The sequence below is a fragment of the Pseudophryne corroboree genome, chromosome 6, assembly GCF_028390025.1.
Source record: "Pseudophryne corroboree isolate aPseCor3 chromosome 6, aPseCor3.hap2, whole genome shotgun sequence".
Lineage (NCBI taxonomy): Eukaryota > Metazoa > Chordata > Amphibia > Anura > Myobatrachidae > Pseudophryne > Pseudophryne corroboree.
The window spans coordinates 603,952,899-603,975,087 of record NC_086449.1 but is presented as its reverse complement, the minus strand read 5'-3'; the positions used below and the strand labels follow the sequence as shown (position 1 = coordinate 603,975,087).

The window sequence follows — 22,189 nt, the reverse complement described above, 5'->3', positions numbered from 1 at the left end:
CGCGGTTTTTCTTCTTTTTAAACGTCTATTAATTTTTGTTACACTGCTGCTATGAGTGTACCTGGGTACATCACACATTCATTAAGAAAAAATATAGGAGAGATTTTTTCTAGTGACAGACCACCACCAGAGCCATCAGTAGGAGATGAAAGATTCTGTGACCAATTCCTTAGATTGGAAAAACACTACACTCAAGAAATAAAACAATGGTGGGAGATCACAACATTGTCCCAATATTTAGAACAAAATATTATACCGAGGGGTCTAAGAATTTATAAAACCCCACTTTTGAACCTGTCAACACTGATTTTTATCTAAAGTGGAATACAATATTGGACAACTGTTCGAGAGAATTAATTAAACTCATCATATGGGATAGACAAAAATCCCTTAAAGATCTAAATGAGAAAATCATAAATATTGAACAAAAATTTGAGTCTTTAAGAAAGATGACAGATTATATAAACTTAATGAAAATGACTAATAACAAATGACTATAAACAAATGAAACAAAATGAAAAAAGAAATGCAGGCCAATTGAATAAAGAACACAAACAGAACCCAAAAAGAAACTATGCACAAATTGTTAAATCAAATCCACCTGGTAAGCATCAACCATATCAAAATGAACGAAGATCAGACCCAGCAGGAACAAACAATAAGTACACTTACAACAGAAAAGAACCCATAATTAAGCATCTACCAGTAGTACATACCAGAAGATCTGAATACCAAGCTTACAATCCACATAACTTTACGTATGAAAAGAAATCCACACAGAAGATCATGAGGGAATCATTTGAAAAAGGAAGGAATGCGGCGAAAGAGGAAGCGCATAATGAATTAAGAACATTAATAAACCAGATAGAAGCATCAGAATCCACTATGGAAATAACAACAAGCAAACAGAGAAAAAGAACACAAAGAGAGGAAGACTCCAGTGAGGAAGAAGAGGATTTTTTAGGATCTCCCCGGAGATTGGGAAAACCACCAGATGGGAAAAATGTACCACAGAAAAAAACCCGAATAGAAAACTCCCCAGGAGAAGGGGGGTCCGGGGGGGGCAAGAAGAAAAAATCCATAGTGCATAAGGAAGAGAATGAATTACCTTCAGATCTTAGAGAAATTGGCATCTACAATCTCAGTAAAAAGAAACTGACAGGGCACATATCACTTTGCTTCAAAAAGGCCTAAAATTTGCCGGACATTCCGATATAAATCAATTTGGCCTATATGTGGATACCCAGAAATTCGTGCGCAAATTATGTGTAAAAAAGTTTTTTAACAAAAAAGAACAAAATAATCATAACATCATGGAAGAAAATGATTTCCTACACAGCCATTTGAAACCACAATCTACATTTTTTCCATCATATATCAAGGGACCTCACATTGAGACATTTGAGAAACTGATAGAACAGGACCTACGGAAATTAACAGGAAAAGAAAAAAAGAAGTACAACCTGTCACAAAAAAAGAAAGAAGCTTTGGAAGATCTAAAGAGGGATGAAACTATAGTTATAAAGCCCGCAGACAAAGGCGGAGGACTAGTCATCATGGAAAAAAGTCAGTACATGAAAGAAATCCAGAACCTACTATCAGATTCTAACACCTACCAGAAACTCATCACGGATCCCACTGGAACCTACTTATTAGAATTGCATGACCTACTTGATGAAGGGCTACAACTAGGTATACTCACAAAAAAGGAGTTCGATTACCTTCATATTCAACATCCAAAAATTCCTACCTTCTATGGACTCCCAAAGATACATAAAAATTCCAGCCATCCACCAGCAAGACCAATTGTTTCAGGAATAGAATCTCTAACATCAAATCTTTCCAAATATGTGGATTCCTTCCTACAGGATTTAGTGTGCAAACAACAAAGTTATCTAAAAGACTCAATGGCAGTACTCCAACTCATCAAAGATATGGAATGGAGGGAGAATTATATATTATGCACATGTGATGTTAAATCTCTCTATACTTGCATTTCTCATGACATCGGACAAGAAGCCACCCGTCACTTTCTATCCACTAGCACCAACTTACAAAATGTACAGATCAATTTCATTATGAGAAGTATAGAATTCATTCTACATAAGAACTATTTTTGGAATGAAGGAACCTTCTTCAACCAAGTAAGAGGCACAGCAATGGGTTCTTCAATGGCACCAAGTTATGCGAATCTCTTCGTCGCAAAATGGGAGGAAGAAAACATTTGGAGTAATAACCCCTATAGAGAGAACCTTATCATCTGGAAAAGATACATAGATGACCTGCTGTTCATTTGGAAGGGAACTGAAGAAAATCTACAGAACTTCCTAGAACATATGGAGAAGAATAAATATGGTCTGGAATTTACTTCAACATTCAGTAAAGAAATGGTAGTTTATTTGGATCTAGAAATCTTCATATCTCACAACACATTACACACAAGGACCCATAGAAAAAATGTCAGCAGCAATAGTATTCTTCCAGCAAATAGCAACCACCACACAAACTGGACCAAGAACATCCCTGGAGGCCAATTCAGACGCATGAAAAGGAACTGCTCGAAAGAGGAAGATTTCATTATACAAGCCGATCAACTAAAACAGCAGTTTGTGGAAAAAGGATATAAAAACACAAGCCTTCAACAAGAAATAGAAAAACTTGGAAGCATAGAAAGAAAAGATTTAATTCAATATAAACCCAAACAGGAATCAAATGAGTTTCAAATGGCATTTATTACTCAGTACAACAGCCAACATCTTTGTTTTGAAAACATCTTACATAAACATTGGCACATATTAAAATTAGATACACAGCTTGCAGAATTCCTTCCTGAGAAGCCTAAGATAATCTACAGAAAAGCAAGAAATCTTAAACAAGAATTGACCAAAAGCTATATACTCTCAATTTCAACAAATCAAAGAACAGCAAGAAACGTGGGACATAGCTATTGCTTAAACTGCTCAGCCTGTTAAACAACCAACAGCACATCCACACGTTCAGAGAAACTATTTACATCTAATGTCTCAAAAAAACAATATAAAGTAAAAGATGCCATTAGTTGTAATACAGAAGGTGTTATTTATCTGCTGGAGTGCCCTTGTCACCTGCAATATGTAGGCCAAACCAAAAGAAAACTAAAAACACGAATTTTGGAACATATATACAACATCAAGAAAGGCCTACAAACACACAGTGTTTCAAAACATTTTTTGGACTGTCACAATAAAAATCCTAGTGAATTAAAATTCATGGCAATCCAAAAAATCCAACAATATTGGAGAGGAGGAAATATCTCGGACTCGTTAAAAAAGAAAGAAACTGAGTGGATTTTCAATCTCCAAACACTACAACCTGCTGGTCTCAATGTGGACATAGAACTCAATGTTTTTTAAAAAAAATCCTAAAAAAAATATAAAAAAATAAAAAAAATAAACTTTTAATTATATATATATATATTTTTTTTTTTTATATATAAAAAATATTTTTGCTGAAAATAATTTTTTCTTAGCTTTTCGTATAGAAAAAATGAAAGCCATACAAATTCCATTTTTTATTATTACTTTTTGAATACATACAATAATTTTTACACTTTTATCACATTTTCAAGTGCAATACCTGATAATTCTTAACTGGGCCATGTGCAAACCGCACTTTTTTACCTCACTTCCGGGGAGGGATTTCCCCGTTTTTAACAATTGTTCAATAAAGTTTTTTTATAAATAACAAGACAGGCTAAACCAGTGATATCCTCGATAAAGGGCGTGCAGCCCGAAACGCGTTGGAAGCAATCACACGGTCCGTGCACTCTCAGTTACACAGAGCGCACAGAAGAAGACACCCTCTGTCCGTCCTCACAAGCCGGGATCCCGAGCGGCTGCAGCCGCACAGCTCGTCACACAGAAGACGCGGCTAAAGCAAACAGCTGTTGCGGAGAAATAACAGCCAGCCGCCAGGAGTGAAGATCCCGTCCCACCACTGCCAAGTACAAGGTGGGTAGTATAGGGATAGATAGGGTTTTTGCCATCCCGCACAGAGACATTAACGGGACTAAGAGCCGGCAATACAGAAATCCGGCAGGACCGGGAAATAAAACACAAAAGGGGCTGTAAACATTTACTAATCCTTTTTAAATTACAGGTATTGCACTGCAGTATTGCAACAATTATTTGTTGTAATACACATTACACATTGTTACAAGCGCCTTGTCCTCAAACACATTGCCAGCTGGAGATCCGCATGGTGAGAAGAGTAAAACATGAAATAACCATGCTTCTTACCACTTTAGCTCCACCCAACCCCCCCACCCCCCTTTAGTCCCCTAATAAATTAAACTTTTTCATTTTTCTGCTAAAAGCAAGAGCCTTCCTACTAAATGTATTGCAGCATTTGAAGGGGACTTTGAGCCCTATATTTCATGTACAAAGGGGTACTTTTCCATAAAACAGGCGTATTGCATTCCAAAATGACACTGTAGGTAAAGGCATATTTTTGCACTTTCATATATTTTTGGGTATCCGTTTGATAGATAGACAGTGTCTAGTTAGACAGTCAATAGATAGACACCATATGTTAGACAGACATTAGGTCGACAGGGTCAAAAGGTCGACATGAAAAAGGTAGACAGTACAAAAGGTCGACATGGTCAAAAGGTCGACATGAAAATGGTCGACATAAAAAAGATAGACAAATGTGTTTTTTTTATGTAACATGTTCTTGGACTATTTCATACTTTATCCATGTCGGCATAGAGTTGGTTATACACCTTGTGGCGAGCGCAGCGAGCCACCGTGCCCGAAGCGTGGCGAGCGAAGCGAGACCCGCGAGGGTATGCCTTTCTACAATTGGGGGTCCCAGATGACAAAACTATCCATACAAACCGCAAAAATGCAAAAAACATGGTGTCTACCTTTTTCATGTCGACCATTTTCATGTCGACCTTATGACCCTGTCGACCTTTTGACCTGTCGACATTTTTCATGTCGACCTTTTGACCCTGTCGACCTTATGTCTGTCTAACATATGGTGTCTATCTATTGACTGTCTAACTAGACACTATCTATCTTTTATACCGGAACCTATTTTTGTACCTTAAATGTCCCTGAAAACAACTGGAGGTAAATCATACATTAATTGCTTCTCACTGAGGTTATAGGACCCCATCGAAGAGCCCCTACTGAACAGCTAACTACAGGAAGGGAGGGAAGAAGATGTAATAAGTGGATAACCTATTGACTAGAGCAGGGGCGTCAGAACGTTTTTAGGTTGGGGGGGCAAGATATAATCTCAATTTGGCGCCCCTAAATTGCTGAATCGCTAAAGGCCAGATCAACACTAAATTCCCACAACCAGAAAAGCATACTATTGTTTTGGCTTCCTCATGTACAGATGTAGCCACACTCATCATCACGACATGGATGGCGTGCCTAGTGTGCCCGCATCTATAGCGTGCACTCCATAGGCTTCAATGGTGCAATCGCCGGCTGCGACTAGTTGCAGCACGGCGTATACTGCAGCTTGCGGCGATGCGTATATCCATGCATATGCATCGCGGCAACGATGAGTATGGCTATAACCGTACTTAGTGACCAGAATGTCTGATTGTATGATGTCACTTCAGCTCTCCCAATGTAGCAGGGAGAGTATATCAAGCACTAGCAGTGACCAGTGACCAGTGACTGGCGCCGAGGTGACTGATAGTAGTGGCCGTGGAGTTACAGGGAGGGCGAGGGCAGGGGTGCTGAGGGAGAGTTACAGGGAGGGCGAGGGCAGGGGTGCTGAGGGAGAGTTACAGGGAGGGCGAGGGCAGGGATGCTGAGGGACAGTTACAGGGAGGGCGAGGGCAGGGGTGCTGAGGGAGAGTTACAGGGAGGGTGAGGGCAGGGATGCTGAGGGACAGTTACAGGGAGGGCGAGGGCAGGGGTGCTGAGGGAGAGTTACAGGGAGGGCGAGGGCAGGGGTGCTGAGGGAGAGTTACAGGGAGGGCGAGGGTAGGGATGCTGAGGGACAGTTACAGGGAGGGCGAGGGCAGGGGTGCTGAGGGAGAGTTACAGGGAGGGCGAGGGCAGGGATGCTGAGGGACAGTTACAGGGAGGGCGAGGGCAGGGGTGCTGAGGGAGAGTTACAGGGAGGGCGAGGGCAGGGGTGCTGAGGGAGAGTTACAGGGAGGGCGAGGGCAGGGATGCTGAGGGACAGTTACAGGGAGGGCGAGGGCAGGGGTGCTGAGGGAGAGTTACAGGGAGGGTGAGGGCAGGGGTGCTGAGGGAGAGTTACAGGGAGGATGAGAGCAGGGGTGCTGAGGGAGAGTTACAGGGAGGGCGAGGGCAGGGGTACTGAGGGAGAGTTACAGGGAGGGTGAGGGCAGGGGTGCTGAGGGAGAGTTACAGGGAGGGCGAGGGCAGGGGTGCTGAGGGAGAGTTACAGGGAGGGCGAGGGCAGGGATGCTGAGGGACAGTTACAGGGAGGGCGAGGGCAGGGGTGCTGAGGGAGAGTTACAGGGAGGGTGAGGGCAGGGGTGCTGAGGGAGAGTTACAGGGAGGGTGAGAGCAGGGGTGCTGAGGGAGAGTTACAGGGAGGGCGAGGGCAGGGGTACTGAGGGAGAGTTACAGGGAGTGTGAGGGCAGGGGTGCTGAGGGAGAGTTACAGGGAGAGCGAGGACATGGGATGCTTAACTGCTGTGGCAACCCCCCCAATGACTAATTACGAAATTGGAATTTTCCAATTACCTTAATTAGTCTTTAATTACTCACCTTCCGCAGCACTGCCTCTCCTGCAGATCTCCTCTTCTTCTCACAAAGCGATCTTCCAGGGACCTGCCAGGCACAGGACAGGTACGTACTACCCCTGCACCCCCTCCACGCACACTACACTGCAGCCACTACCCTGAACCTCCCTCCCCCCCCCATACCCCCCATAATTGGCACTAGTAAAGGGACAAATATGCGCGCGTCGAAGGTGCGCGCCGTCAGAAAGGGGGCGTGGCTTTGTTGAAATGGGCGTGGCTTCGCATACAGGGGCGTGGCATTGCAGGAAAAGACTACCTTATACCCCAGTTTTGCAACCTGCACGCCCAGACGTTAGCCACCACAGGAAAGAAAAATAATCCTGATTCATGCCCCTTACATTATTTGCCATTTTTCCTCCTTATAGAAATGCCCAGTATACATTATGCCACATACTGTAATGGCCCTTAGACATTATGCCACACACAATAATGCACATGACACAATATGCACACACTGTAATGCCCCCGACACATTATACCACACACCGTAATGCCTGTGACACATTATGACAGGAATCGCAATGCCCGTTATACATTATGCTAAACACTGCAATGCCCCTGATACATTATAGCACATACAATGCCTGTGACACATTGACACACACCGCAATGACCCTGAGACATTATACCACATACCACAATACCCGTGATATAGTATACAACACACCGTAATGCCTGACACATTATGACACAGACCGCAATGTCCGTGATACATTATGCCACACACTGCAATGACCCTGAGACATTATACCACATATCACAATGCCCGTGATAAAGTATACCATACACCGTAATGCCTATGACACATACCGCAATGCCCGTTATACATTATGCCACACCGTAATGCCTGTGACACATTATGACAGGAATCACAATGCCCGTTATACATTATGCTACACACTGCAATGCCCCTGATACATTATAGCACATACAATGTCTGTGACACAGTATGACACACACCGCAATGGTCCTGAGACATTATACCACAAACCACAATGCCAGTGACATAGTATACAACACACCGTAATGCCTGACACATTATGACACACACCGCAATGTCCGTGATACATTATGCCACACACCGTAATGCCCATTACACATTAAGTTCTACAGTAAGGCTTCTAATTACTTTTAAATTACCTGCTCGTTGCCAGGGGTTTCATGCTCTTGGTTCCATGCACGGTGCCAGGGATTTTCATGCTCAGGGTGTCATGCTCGTTGCCAGGGGTTTCATGCACTGGGTGTCATGCTCGTTGCTAGGGGGTAGTGCTTGTTGCTAGGGCCGTGCTCCCAGTGCCACATATGCCCCCAGTGCCAGATATTCCCCCACAGTGCCAGGTATATGCCCCCAGTGCCAGATATTCCCCCACAGTGCCAGGTATATGCCCCCAGTGCCAAATATACCCCCCACCCAGTGCCACATATGCCCCCAGTGCCAGATATTCCCCCAGAGTGCCAGGTATATGCCCCCAGTGCCAGATATTCCCCCACAGTGCCAGGTACATGCCCCCGGTGCCAAATATACCCCCCCAGTGCAACATATGCCCCCAGTGCCAGGTACATGCCCCCAGTGCCAAATATACCCCCCAGTGCCACATATTCCCCCACAGTGCCAGGTACATGCCCCCAGTGCCAAATATACCCCCCCAGTGCCACATATGCCCCCAGTGCCAGGTACATGACCCAGTGCCAAATATACCTCCCCCCAGTGCCACATATGCCCCCGTGCCAGATATTCCCCCTCTGTGCCAGGTACATGCCCCCAGTGCCAAATATACCCCCCCAAGTGCCACATATGCCCCCAGTGCCAGATATTCCCCCACAGTGCCACATATGCCCCCTCAGTGCCTGCTCCCCCCTGTGCCAGATATTCCCCCACAGTGCCAGGTATATGCCCCCAGTGCCAGATATTCCCCCACAGTGCCAGGTACATGCCCCCAGTGCCAAATATACCCCCCAGTGCCACATATGACCCCAGTGCCAGGTACATGCCCCCAGTGCCAAATATACCCCCCCAGTGCCACAAATTCCCCGACAGTGCCAGGTACATGCCCCCAGTGCCAAATATACCCCCCCAGTGCCACATATGCCCCCAGTGCCAGGTACATGACCCAGTGCCAAATATACCCCCCCAGTGCCACATATGCCCCCAGTGCCAGATATTCCCCCACAGTGCCAGGTACATGCCCCCAGTGCCAAATATACCCCCCAAGTGCCACATATGCCCCCAGTGCCAGATATTCCCCCACAGTGCCACATATGCCCCCTCAGTGCCTGCTCCCCCCTGTGCCAGATATTCCCCCACAGTGCCAGGTATATGCCCCCAGTGCCAGATATTCCCCCACAGTGCCTGCTCCCCCCAGTGCCAGATATTCCCCCACAGTGCCAGGTATATGCCCCCAGTGCCAGATATAACCCCACAGTGCCTGCTCCCCCCCCCCCCCCCCGCTCCTTTGTGTTGGAGGGACACTGAGGGCACAGCGCGCGCCTCTCCCGTGTCCCTCCTGGCTCTCCGGCCGGTCTAATAAAGGAAGTGCTGGTTCGTGAGCCAATCAGAGCTCACGAACGGCACTTCCTTTATTAGACCGGCCGGAGAGCCAGGAGGGACACGGGAGAGGCGCGCGCTGTGCCCTCAGTGTCCCTCCAACACAGCAGCGGAGGGAAGGAGACCGCAGATTGTCAATCTGTGCAAAGTCAGTGGCGCCCCCGCAGCCCCTCGACCCCAAGCCACCGCGAGGACTGCGGGGGCAGTAGTTACGCCACTGACTGCACGGAGCGAAGGATGTAATGTGCGGTCTTTCACCTGACCGCACATCACTCCTCCGCTCCTCCTGGACATGATCGGCGCCTCTCTATGTTTGGGGGGGGGCGAGCTGTCCCCTTGCCCCCCCCAGTTCCGACGCCTCTGGACTAGAGGTATTGTATACTCAGCTGTTATTGTGATATTATCTACAACATCTGCTAATATTGCACAAGAAATATAATTAGTCTTCATTACGTAGTTAGCAATATATTTATATATATATATCCTATATAATAAAAGGCTAACGCTATTCCTCGCCTCTATGAGGGGAATTAAAGTGTTTTGCGCGACGGCGACCACTAGATGGTGCCCAATGGAGCAATTCAAGTGTTGCTCCGTTTGGGCGAGCACAGCCTCCGGCCATGACATTTCTGTTATGTTGTGCCTTCATTTTGACAGGCTGCTAACTAGTACTATAATATTAGGATAACAGGAGGTGACTACATTTTACAGTTAAGAAAACTGTATTCTATTAGATGGAAGCAACACAGAGAGTATTTTTTTTGTAATGTTCAATACAAACCACTTGCACTTATAGTCACAGTTTCTAGTTTATAATAAGTTTATCTAGCAACCAGAAATCCATACTCCATACTAACAATCACCTACTGTATGTTCCCAAAAAGTAGTGATATGCACCGGAAATTTTTCGGGTTTTGTGTTTTGGTTTTGGATTCGGTTCCGCGGCCGTGTTTTGGATTCAGACGCGTTTTGGCAAAACCTCCCTGAAAATTTTTTGTCGGATTCGGGTGTGTTTTGGATTCGGGTGTTTTTTTACAAAAAACCCTCAAAAACAGCTTAAATCATAGAATTTGGGGGTCATTTTGATCCCATAGTATTATTAACCTCAATAACCATAATTTACACTCATTTTCAGTCTATTCTGAACACTGAACACCTCACAATATTATTTTTAGTCCTAAAATTTGCACCGAGGTCGCTGGATGACTAAGCTAAGCGACCCAAGTGGCCGACACAAACACCTGGCCCATCTAGGAGTGGCACTGCAGTGTCAGGCAGGATGGCACTTCAAAAAAATTGTCCCCAAACAGCACATGATGCAAAGAAAAAAAGAGGCACATCAAGGTCGCTGTGTGACTAAGCTAAGCGACACAAGTGGCCGACACAAACACCTGGCCCATCTAGGAGTGGCACTGCAGTGTCAGGCAGGATGGCACTTCAAAAAAATTGTCCCCAAACAGCACATGATGCAAAGAAAAAAAGAGGCGCACCAAGGTCGCTGTGTGACTAAGCTAAGCGACACAAGTGGCCGACACAAACACCTGGCCCATCTAGGAGTGGCACTGCAGTGTCAGGCAGGATGGCACTTCAAAAAAATTGTCCCCAAACAGCACATGATGCAAAGAAAAATGAAAGAAAAAAGAGGTGCAAGATGGAATTGTCCTTGGGCCCTCCCACCCACCCTTATGTTGTATAAACAGGACATGCACACTTTAACGAACCCATCATTTCAGCGACAGGGTCTGCCACACGACTGTGACTGAAATGACTGGTTGGTTTGGGCCCCCACCAAAAAAGAAGCAATCAATCTCTCCTTGCACAAACTGGCTCTACAGAGGCAAGATGTCCACCTCATCATCATCCTCCGATTCCTCACCCCTTTCACTATGTACATCCCCCTCCTCACAGATTATTAATTCGTCCCCACTGGAATCCACCATCTCAGGTCCCTGTGTACTTTCTGGAGGCAATTGCTGGTGAATGTCTCCACGGAGGAATTGATTATAATTCATTTTGATGAACATCATTTTCTCCACATTTTCTGGAAGTAACCTCGTACGCCGATTGCTGACAAGGTGAGCGGCTGCACTAAGCACTCTTTCGGAGTACACACTGGAGGGGGGGCAACTTAGGTAAAATAAAGCCAGTTTCTGCAAGGGCCTCCAAATTGCCTCTTTTTCCTGCCAGTATACGTACGGACTGTCTGACGTGCCTACTTGGATGCGGTCACTCATATAATCCTCCACCATTCTTTCAATGGTGAGAGAATCATATGCAGTGACAGTAGACGACATGTCAGTAATCGTTGGCAGGTCCTTCAGTCCGGACCAGATGTCAGCACTCGCTCCAGACTGCCCTGCATCACCGCCAGCGGGTGGGCTCGGAATTCTTAGCCTTTTCCTCACACCCCCAGTTGCAGGAGAATGTGAAGGAGGAGCTGTTGACGGGTCACGTTCCGCTTGACTTGACAATTTTCTCACCAGCAGGTCTTTGAACCTCTGCAGACTTGTGTCTGCCGGAAAGAGAGATACAACGTAGGTTTTAAATCTAGGATCGAGCACGGTGGCCAAAATGTAGTGCTCTGATTTCAACAGATTGACCACCCGTGAATCCTGGTTAAGCGAATTAAGGGCTCCATCCACAAGTCCCGCATGCCTAGAGGAATTGCTCTGTTAAAGCTCCTCCTTCAATGTGTCCAGCTTCTTCTGCAAAAGCCTGATGAGGGGAATGACCAGTGTCTGAACTGACTTCACGTGTGGCAAGTTCAAAGGGTTGCAGAACCTTGCACAACGTTGAAATCATTCTCCACTGCGCTTGAGTCAGGTGCATTCCCCCTCCTTTGCCTATATCGTGGGCAGATGTATAGGCTTGAATGGCCTTTTGCTGCTCCTCCATCCTCTGAAGCATATAGAGGGTTGAATTCCACCTCGTTACCACCTCTTGCTTCAGATAATGGCAGGGCAGGTTCAGGATTGTTTGGTGGTGCCCAGTCTTTGGCACGCGGTGGCTGAATGCCGATAGTGGCCCGCAATTCTTCGGGCCACCGACAGCATCTTTTGCACGCCCCTGTCATTTTTTTAAATAATTCTGCACCACCAAATTTAATGTATGTGCAAAACATGGGACGTGCTGGAATTTGCCCAGATGTAATGCACGCACAATATTGCTGGCGTTGTCCGATGTCACAAATCCCCAGGAGAGTCCAATTGGGGTAAGCCATTCTGCGATGATGTTCCTCAGTTTCCGTAAGAGGTTGTCAGCTGTGTGCCTCTTATGGAAAGCGGTGATACAAAGCGTAGCCTGCCTAGGAACGAGTTGGCGTTTGCGAGATGCTGCTACTGGTGCCGCCACTGCTGTTCTTGCTGCGGGAGGCAATACATCTACCCAGTGGGCTGTCACAGTCATGTAGTCCTGAGTCTGCCCTGCTCCACTTGTCCACATGTCCGTGGTTAAGTGGACATTGGGTACAACTGCATTTTTTAGGACACTGGTGACTCTTTTTCTGACGTCTGTGTACATTTTCGGTATTGCCTGCCTAGAGAAATGGAACCTAGATGGTATTTGGTACCGGGGACACAGTACCTCAATCAAGTCTCTAGTTGCCTCTGAATTAACGGTGGATACCGGAACCACGTTTCTCACCACCCAGGCTGACAAGACCTGAGTTATCTGCTTTGCAGCAGGATGACTGCTGTGATATTTCATCTTCCTCGCAAAGGACTGTTGGACAGTCAATTGCTTACTGGAAGTAGTACAAGTGGTCCTCCGACTTCCCCTCTGGGATGCCGATCGACTCCCAGCAGCAACAACAGCAGCGCCAGCAGCAGTAGGCGTTACACTCAAGGATGCATCGGAGGAATCCCAGGCAGGAGAGGACTCGTCAGACTTGCCAGTGACATGGCCTGCAGGACTATTGGCTTTCCTGTGTAAGGTGGAAATTTACACTGAGGGAGTTGGTGGTGTGGTTTGCAGGAGCTTGGTTACAAGAGGAAGGGATTTAGTGGTCAGTGGACTGCTTCCGCTGTCATTCAAAGTTTTTGAACTTGTCACTGACTTACGATGAATGCGCTGCAGGTGACGTATAAGGGAGGATGTTCCGAGGTGGTTAACGTCCTTACCCCTACTTATTACAGCTTGACAAAGGCAACACACGGCTTGACACCTGTTGTCCGCATTTGTGTTGAAATAATTCCACACCGAAGAGGTGATTTTTTTGTATTTTGACCAGGCATGTCAATGGCCATATTCGTCCCACGGACAACAGGTGTCTCCCCGGGTGCCTGACTTAAACAAACCACCTCACCATCAGAATCCTCCTTGTCAATTTCCTCCCCAGCGCCAGCAACACCCATATCCTCATCCTGGTGTACTACAACAGTGACATCTTCAATTTGACTATCAGGAACTGGACTGCGGGTGCTCCTTCCAGCACTTGCAGGGGGCATGCAAATGGTGGAAGGCACCACCTCTTCCCGTCCAGTGTTGGGAAGGTCAGGCATCGCAACCAACACAATTGGACTCTCCTTGGGGATTTGTGATTTAGAAGAACGCACAGTTCTTTGCGGTGCTTTTGCCATCTTAACTCTTTTAAGTTTTCTAGCGAGAGGATGAGTGCTTCCATCCTCATGTGAAGCTGAACCACTAGCCATGAACATAGGCCAGGGCCTCAGCCGTTCCTTGCCACTCCGTGTCGTAAATGGCATATTGGCAAGTTTACGCTTCTCATCAGACGCTTTAAATTTAGATTTTTGGGTCATTTTACTGAACTTTTGTTTTTGGATTTTACATGCTCTCTACTATGACATTGGGCATCGGCCTTGGCAGACGACGTTGATGGCATTTCATCATCTCGGCCATGACTAGTGGCAGCAGCTTTAGCACGAGGTGGAAGTGGATCTTGATCTTTCCCTATTTTAACCTCCACATTTTTGTTCTCCATTTTTTAATGTGTGTAATTATATGCCAGTATCAATAGCAATGGCCTACTACTATATATACTGCGCACAACTGAAATGCACCACAGGTATGGATAGATAGTATACTTGACGACACAGAGGTAGGTAGAGCAGTGGCCTTCCGTACCGTACTGCTATATATACTGGTGGTCACTGTCAGCAAAACTCAGCACTGTACTCCTCCTATATAATATACTGGTGGTCCCCAGTGCCCACAATAAAGCAGTGTGAGCACAGATATATGCAGCACACTGAGCACAGATATGGAGTGTTTTTCAGGCAGACAACGTATACTGGTGGTCACTGGTCAGCAAAACTCTGCACTGTACTCCTCCTATATAATACAGCTGCTCCCCAGTCTCCACAATTAAGCAGTGTGAGCACAGATATATGCAGCACACTGAGCACAGATATGGAGTGTTTTTCAGGCAGACAACGTATACTGGTGGTCACTGGTCAGCAAAACTCTGCACTGTACTCCTCCTATATAATACAGCTGCTCCCCAGTCCCCACAATTAAGCAGTGTGAGCACAGATATATGCAGCACACTGAGCACAGATATGGAGTGTTTTTCAGGCAGACAACGTGTACTGGTGGTCACTGGTCAGCAAAACTCTGCACTGTACTCCTCCTATATAATACAGCTGCTCCCCAGTCCCCACAATTAAGCAATAAGCACTGCAGTAGCACAAATATTATTAATAAACGGAGAGGACGCCAGCCACGTCCTCTATTTCCAATGCACGAGTGAAAATGGAGGCGACGCGCGGCTGCTTATATAGAATCCGAATCTCGCGAGAATCCGACAGCGGGATGATGACGTTCGGGCGCGCTCGGATTAACCGAGCCATACGGGAGAATCCGAGTATGCCTCGGATCCGTGTAAAATGGGTGAAGTTCGGGGGGGTTCGGTTTCCGAGGAACCGAACCCGCTCATCACTGCCAAAAAGGAATTGTATTCACTGCCATACTTTCCACAAATCCAATCTAGTGGATTGCATCATTAAATAGAACAGGACAAACTGTAGATCGACCATTGTTTTCTTTGGGAATCACACTGTTTCTACCAAACTATTTGGATTCATGCGCTTGCTGGATAAAAATACAGTACTACAAACATCGTCAATTGGTCTATTCGTGCAAACATAAGTATGCATGAAATTTGTTGCTCTTTCTGTAAGTTAGCAGTTTCACTTTGCTAACTTTCTCCCTAGTTACGATAAATCTGTATACTGTACTGTATTAGTCTAACCATACAAGATCATTATACTACTTTTTGTCTGTGCAACTGTATCTCTCATATGTCCTAGGAAAACACTGGAGAAAACTGCCTATCAAGATTGCCTGAGAAACAGTTTAACTGCGATTTGGTTTGCGGTAACTTGGAGCCAACCTTCTTGTGATAGATAGATAGATAGATAGATAGATAGATAGATAGATAGATAGATAGATAGATAGATAGATAGATAGATAGATAGATAGATAGATAAAAATGTAAAAAAAAAAAAAAAGACACTAAGTAATGGCTGAGTAATAATCCTACCTAATAAAAATATAATCGCCTATTTTCTGTTTGTGTATATCTGAGCCATCATGACAAGCCACAAATGAGTTTGATTTTTGATTGGCCACTAAGCATAAACCTGCATAATAGTCGCGGCACCTGTCAGCAATGACGCGGTCAGCAAGGTGATGATGAGCCAAGACGCTGGTAGGTAAGTACAGTACATGTGGGCTATTTACATAACTGCCCACACTACATACTAAACAGTAAAATATACAGTATACCGTAAGTGTAGCCCTAGGCTAATATATGTATAAATTATAATATACAAGTCTAATATATATTTAAAGTCAGAAGAAACTGGCTGTTGATTAAAACTCTAAAAATTGATTATTTTGAGACATCATTTGACTCATACAGAAACCTAGAAACTTGTGGATAATGCATATGTAAAATGTCCATATTACTACTGTACTGTATGTTACTACAGTTTCTCTTTCTAAGGGAAAATAATATGTGCCTCCACTGCTAATAAATACAATATGTGCAAAATATACAACTGCAACTTCTATAGCGATACTGACAAAACGGAACCATTGCTTTTAATAGCAGCTGTGTAGGCCTATTATTTCTAAAACCCCTGTCACTAAGATAGTTTAATTATCCCATTTAGGCTGTCGGGAATTGTCTACAAAAGACTAATCTCAAACCAATGCTATTTTGCAACATCAAATGCTTGCTTGAATGATTAATTACTTTAGATATCTGTTTATTTTCCAGTGGAAACGAATGTGTGTGTGTGTGTGTGTGTGTGTGTGTGTGTGTGTGTGTGTGTGTGTGTGTGTGTGTGTGTGTGTGTGTGTGTGTGTGTGTGTGTGTGTGTGTGTGTGTGTGTGTGTGTGTGTGTGTGTGTGTGTGTGTCAGAAGGGCATACGATATATATTGCTTCATAGCCTTAAATATAAATGGCATGTTCTTTCCTTCACATGGGTCATTACAGAAGAGTAGTCAGAAAAATGCAGGCAACTTGATGATAATTATTATAATGATTAATAATTAAATGTTGTTCATTTATTTAAGGGGGTGCTTGGGAAACTTATTCAGTATTAATACTTGCAATCCTGCCATCATAATTAGTTATAGTGTATTTGCCTAGAACAAAGTTTCCCAAATTCCACCATTATAGTCCAGTTTTTAAAAAATATACTGCTTGAGGCCAGATGGTTAGATCAAATTGATTGAGGTACTAATTAAGTCACCTGTACTTGAGCATGGATATCCTTAAAACTTGAACTGTAATGGAGGAGTTTGAGAAACTCTCACCTTGATGCATCTGAAAATAAGTTGTGCTTTAACTAAGTTTTTTATTTTTTCAGTTTTCTTTCAGTCTTGCTTTGTCATTTCTTTCCTGGACTAGTAAACACAAATCGGGCACTGCTATGATATTCTGTATACCAGATACTTTTATTGAGTATTTATATTCTAAATGTTGTTCTCCTATTGGCTATGATGCATATTATAAGACATCTCCTGAGGTATCTACAATCTATTCTCTATTCTCAGAAGTTCAGCACTCTAACTAGCACCGGTCATTCTCCTCTATTACACTAATTAAAAATAATTTGCTTTACTCTATGTATTCTAATTACAGTGAAGCTGGCCTCATACATATGAGCCATTAAGTAATTTTAAACTGATTAGCCAAGCATTTGCATACTGTATCTCCCAGCATGACCTATTCCAGGAGGGACAAAATGCTCTGCTCCTGGACCTACTGACTCTTAATTTATGATTGCCATCACCTGTTTTGAACAGATAATTTGATAAGAAAGGAGTTTCAGCACAGGTGATGGCAATCATAAATTAAGAGGAGAGTCCAGGAACAGAGCATTTTGTCCCTCCTGGAAATGGTCATGTTAGGAGCTACAGTATGCTATGCTAATATTTTTATGAGGTGGTCTTCTGTATGCCGGCGGCCGGGCTCCCGACGACCAGCATACCGGCGCCGGAATCCTGACCGCCGGAATACCAACATCTTTTCTCCCTCTTGGGGGTCCACGACTAGATATAGATAGCGTGGCGTGCGTAGCACGCCATCGCGCCCGCAGCGAGCCCGCAAGGGGCTCTTTTGCGCTCGCCCAGCTATCGGTATGCCGGCGGTCAGGATTCCGGCGCCAGTATGCTGGTCGCCGGGAGCCCGGCCGCTGGCATACCATGCTACACCCATTTTTATGTGTCCAACCAAGACCACCAGCAAACACAATCAAATCTTAAAGGTAATCTTCTCTTTTCTACAACAGTGTGAGATGTGATCGGCCAATGACCATAAATCTAGGCCAGGGACATTTGGGATCTAGACAGCCTACCTGACCACTGAACAACCAGATCTGTAAAGCACGATGTACCACATACGTGGATACATTGAACATAGATTTAATTTTTGACCAACTGTCCAGTTTGTCTAGTTAAGCCTCAAGCTGAATTATGTATGTGGTCTTTTCTGTTCTGTGTGCTGCAACTGATATATGTATTATGTCATATTATACATATTACATTATTTGCTCACACATGCTATAAAGTTCATTTTTAAGTGGTAAAGTATATGTGAATGGGAAGCTGTCCTTGTACACAGCTAATGCTAGGTTACATGTTGTTAATACTAAGGCAGCACCTAGAGCTATTAGTTATGTAATACTAGAATTATTCAAACATAGTTCAAAATCTGTGTTTTATTAAACACAAAAAGAATTTAACACATGGCCATTTCCAGTCTATTCAGTCTTCCACTAAACGCCTGTGGTGTCCCTTACAAATGTAGAATATATTAAATCTGCTATCATCCGGACTATTCACTGTGCATCACAACTGTTCAATACTGTAATACAATGTAGATAATACCCCACGGTGACACTTATTATATGATTCACATGCTTCAAGGTTAGGAAAAAACAAACCTTATGATGCTTGGAAATTGCTCATTGTAGATTGTATGGCAATATAAGTGCATATTGATTTTGCTTTTCTATCCTGAACCTTTACACTACTTACAATATTAAAATGCCAAAATGCTTTAATTAAAGCACTTGGGTATTGAAGTATTTGTAATATAACAGTACACATTTTATAATTATCAAATGTGTACTATGATACTTTATAAATAAATGAGGATCTGTAAACAATGAATGAATGGTTGGACTAATTCCACTACACTGGTTCAAAACACTTGTCTCTACAAATGAGATCTGGTCACTTCGTTCATAGACACGTTAGTATCTTAACATAGTAAAAAAACAAACAAAAAAAAACCCAGTGAATTAATTTTATTTGTTGGGACCTGATTTAGAGTAGTTGCATTAATGCTTTAACCATTTATCTACAAAAACATATGAGCTAGGCTTTAAGTATTTACAATAATATTGTGTTATATAATAACTAGTAAGGGAGACTCTGTATTTTACAGCATTTCACAACGGGTTCCTTTTAACACAATAATAATTAGTTCTTTTACACTTGACTGTTTTAACCTATTACTAGAGCCACATATTAACCATCACAAATTTGTAGCTCAGTAGGTCTGTATGTTGGTTAAGACTCAAGAATTTTAATTAAGCCTCTGAATATCCTTATTATAAGCTCCTAGAGAGCTTGATTTATAGTCAACTATTAAAAGACCACATCCTAGGCTTCATTATATGGTCTGTATAACTAGGGCACTATGAGCTGGACAAGGCAGCCCTAAATGTATAACACAGAATTAATGTCACTGCATTTCTTTTATTTAGCTTCAGACGCTGCAGATGGTTCTAATGCATACTTTGCATCATTTAATTATTGACACTGATCATTACAGCAGATTTTCTTGCACACGTCACATACCAGAACTGACAATACTGTACCTGGAGTGCCTAAGGCTAAATTTCTCATGAAAGTCCAATCAGGAGATCTTGCCTTGTTGTTTTATCGATTATAGACTTGCATACTTGACCCTTCTCCAAGTCTGACTGTACATTTACATTCTTCTTGCTTGTCATATAGACACTTGACTTCAAACCATTCCTTAAATCGCTATACAAGTCATCTTTATACATGTTTCTTTTTCTTAAACTCATCAGATAAACACTAAAACAAAACATAATGTGTCCCCATAGCTGATATTTTCTACGTGACAACCATTGTCAAAATTCCTTTACGCAAATGACCCATTGAAAGTTCATGTGAATAAAAATGCTTCTGGTAGTATTTCTGGTGCAAGAGTATATAGGCTTCCACATTTAACATCTGCTTTTGAAAACAAGCCAAAAAATGGGTTCAGTGTCTGCCACAAAGAGGAAATTGACCATACGTTTCAGGTGTGGTCAATAAGACATTGTACTTCACTGCGTTCTTCATTAAGTGTTGATAATCTTCCACACCCAAGCAAATATTTCCCAAATCACCTGCTGTTATCACCGCAAGTGGCTTTTGAGTAGCTTAGGATGGTACCCAGAACTTCTATCTTGGGATCATCTTTTGTATCTAAATGTTTGGATCCCTGAAGGTTTTCCTAATGTAAATAAAAGATGGGTCCAAACAGGAGATCCCCGACTGCTGTCCTCCAGATTTTGCCTTCTCTGATGGATTTTCATCACACAGCATGTTTACATTAGAAAACTGCATCAATCTTATCCAGAGAGGACCAGAAGACAATAAGGGCAGAGATGCCTTCTGTATGTTTGGTCCACTTCTCTAAAATATCATGGCCTTAAGTTCCGCAAGTCTACCTGAGCTGACGCAGGGAAAGTCGCACACATTCATTGTCCAGAATCTTTGATTACTCAGTTCCTCCTAAGAACACAGACATTGTACTATCACAAGACAAGAAGTAATGCAGTTCAGTGCAATTTATGAGAAACGATGAATAGACCCAAATGTCAAATAATTAAGAGACGGTATAGAAAGTAACAAACCATAACAAACTTTCAGACAAAATTGAAAATTACAGAAATAAAGTCATATACTGTACACCAGTATTAATTAATAAAAGACATTTGGAACATGTACTGTAGGTTGCAGATTTGCTACAGCCACATAAAACTGAAGTATGCTTTTTAATAAAATGAAATTCAAAGGAAAATGTACATGTATTATGATGTATACATAAAAAGAGGGATACAGCCTATAGCCAGTAGAACATTGCATGCAGCTTGTATCACTTACACAGATCTGGAAAAATTCAGCTGATCCTCAAGATGACTCCGACCTCATCCTTCAGTAGATGAAAGTAGCCTTCCTGTTAAAACAATGCTGTCTTGTCTTCTTCACTTTGAGAGTGCTGTTGTTTCTCTCATCCTGGTTATGGTCTCGATTCCATTGTTAGATTATCTGACGTCCTGTGTAAAGAATATGAATTCCTGGCGCCCTCTCGTGGATAAAAACGGATAGAGCGTCTTGAATATTTTCTGTCAATGACAATCACATTACACTCTACTACGAACAGAAAATGTTGTTCTTCCATGTTCCTCTTCCTCTTAGCATGCAATAAGTTAACTGTAATCACGTGGTTAATTTAACCCTGGCTCTATTTAAACTAAATTGTATAACAAGAAAATAAAGTTATTATGTAAAGTGTTTTATTATACAAAATGTTATTTGCGATTATAAACCGATTTTATTTTGAACCAGCTCTGCTGTATGTTATCTATATGATGTCATGTGGTTACTGAGTCAATTCACAGTATATACTCATTTTGCATCCCAGGGGCAGTTAATTCTGTGGTTTCAGTGGTACTGATTCAGCATCCTATAGAGATGAGTGATACAGACTCTGGGAGATGTTTGTATAAATACCGATTAAGAGATGGGCGCAGATCGCTGCATAAGCAGCAAGATCAGCATCCATCTCAACACATGCTGGGGTCCGCCCAGCACAGGGCAAGACCGCCCAGCATGTCTAGGGCCACCTCACGATTAATTAAATTGCGGATGCATCGAATTAATGTTGACTCCTGGCTATGCTGTCAGGTGGTCCACCTCCATTTTTTTAATCGTAGCTGCTGCATGTGACGTCACACAGCCACCCACAAAAACAATGCCAGCTTGGCCTGCCACCCCTCCCCAATGCCGTGTTGCTGCCATGCGAACACCCACCGTTATCAGTCACATTGCGGCAGCATCCTTCCGGGTTGCGGCCACAATGCTTGAGGCAGAGTAGGCACAATGCAGCCATTGCGTATGCGCAGTTTGTCGATACAGGCAAACTGCGCTGCGGGACGCAGCAGCTGCCAGCTCTGAATGAGTTCCTCTGTCTGCTTAAAGGTGAAAGATCTAAGGGGGTCATTTCGAGTTGTTCGCTCGCAAGCTGCTTTTAGCAGCTTTGCACACGCTAAGCCGCCGCCTACTGGGAGTGAATCTTAGCTTATCAAAA

The 22,189-nt window shown here is 43.6% G+C and overlaps 1 protein-coding gene across 2 annotated transcripts in view; it reads right to left on the bottom strand.

Annotated features, from left to right (window-relative positions):
- DRD1 (dopamine receptor D1) overlaps positions 1 to 21,102 on the bottom strand; it is a 77,730-nt gene extending 56,628 nt beyond the window's left edge. Inside the window, exons 1-2 of one of the 2 annotated variants that reach the window (XM_063928055.1) lie at positions 20,983 to 21,102; positions 19,683 to 20,610 (exon numbers count right to left, since the gene is read on the bottom strand). The gene's annotated coding sequence lies outside the window, so the exon portion shown is untranslated. The remainder of the gene's footprint in view (positions 1 to 19,682; positions 20,611 to 20,982) is intronic. The other variant, XM_063928056.1, reaches the window with a different exon arrangement.
- Positions 21,103 to 22,189: the final 1,087 nt, after the last annotated feature.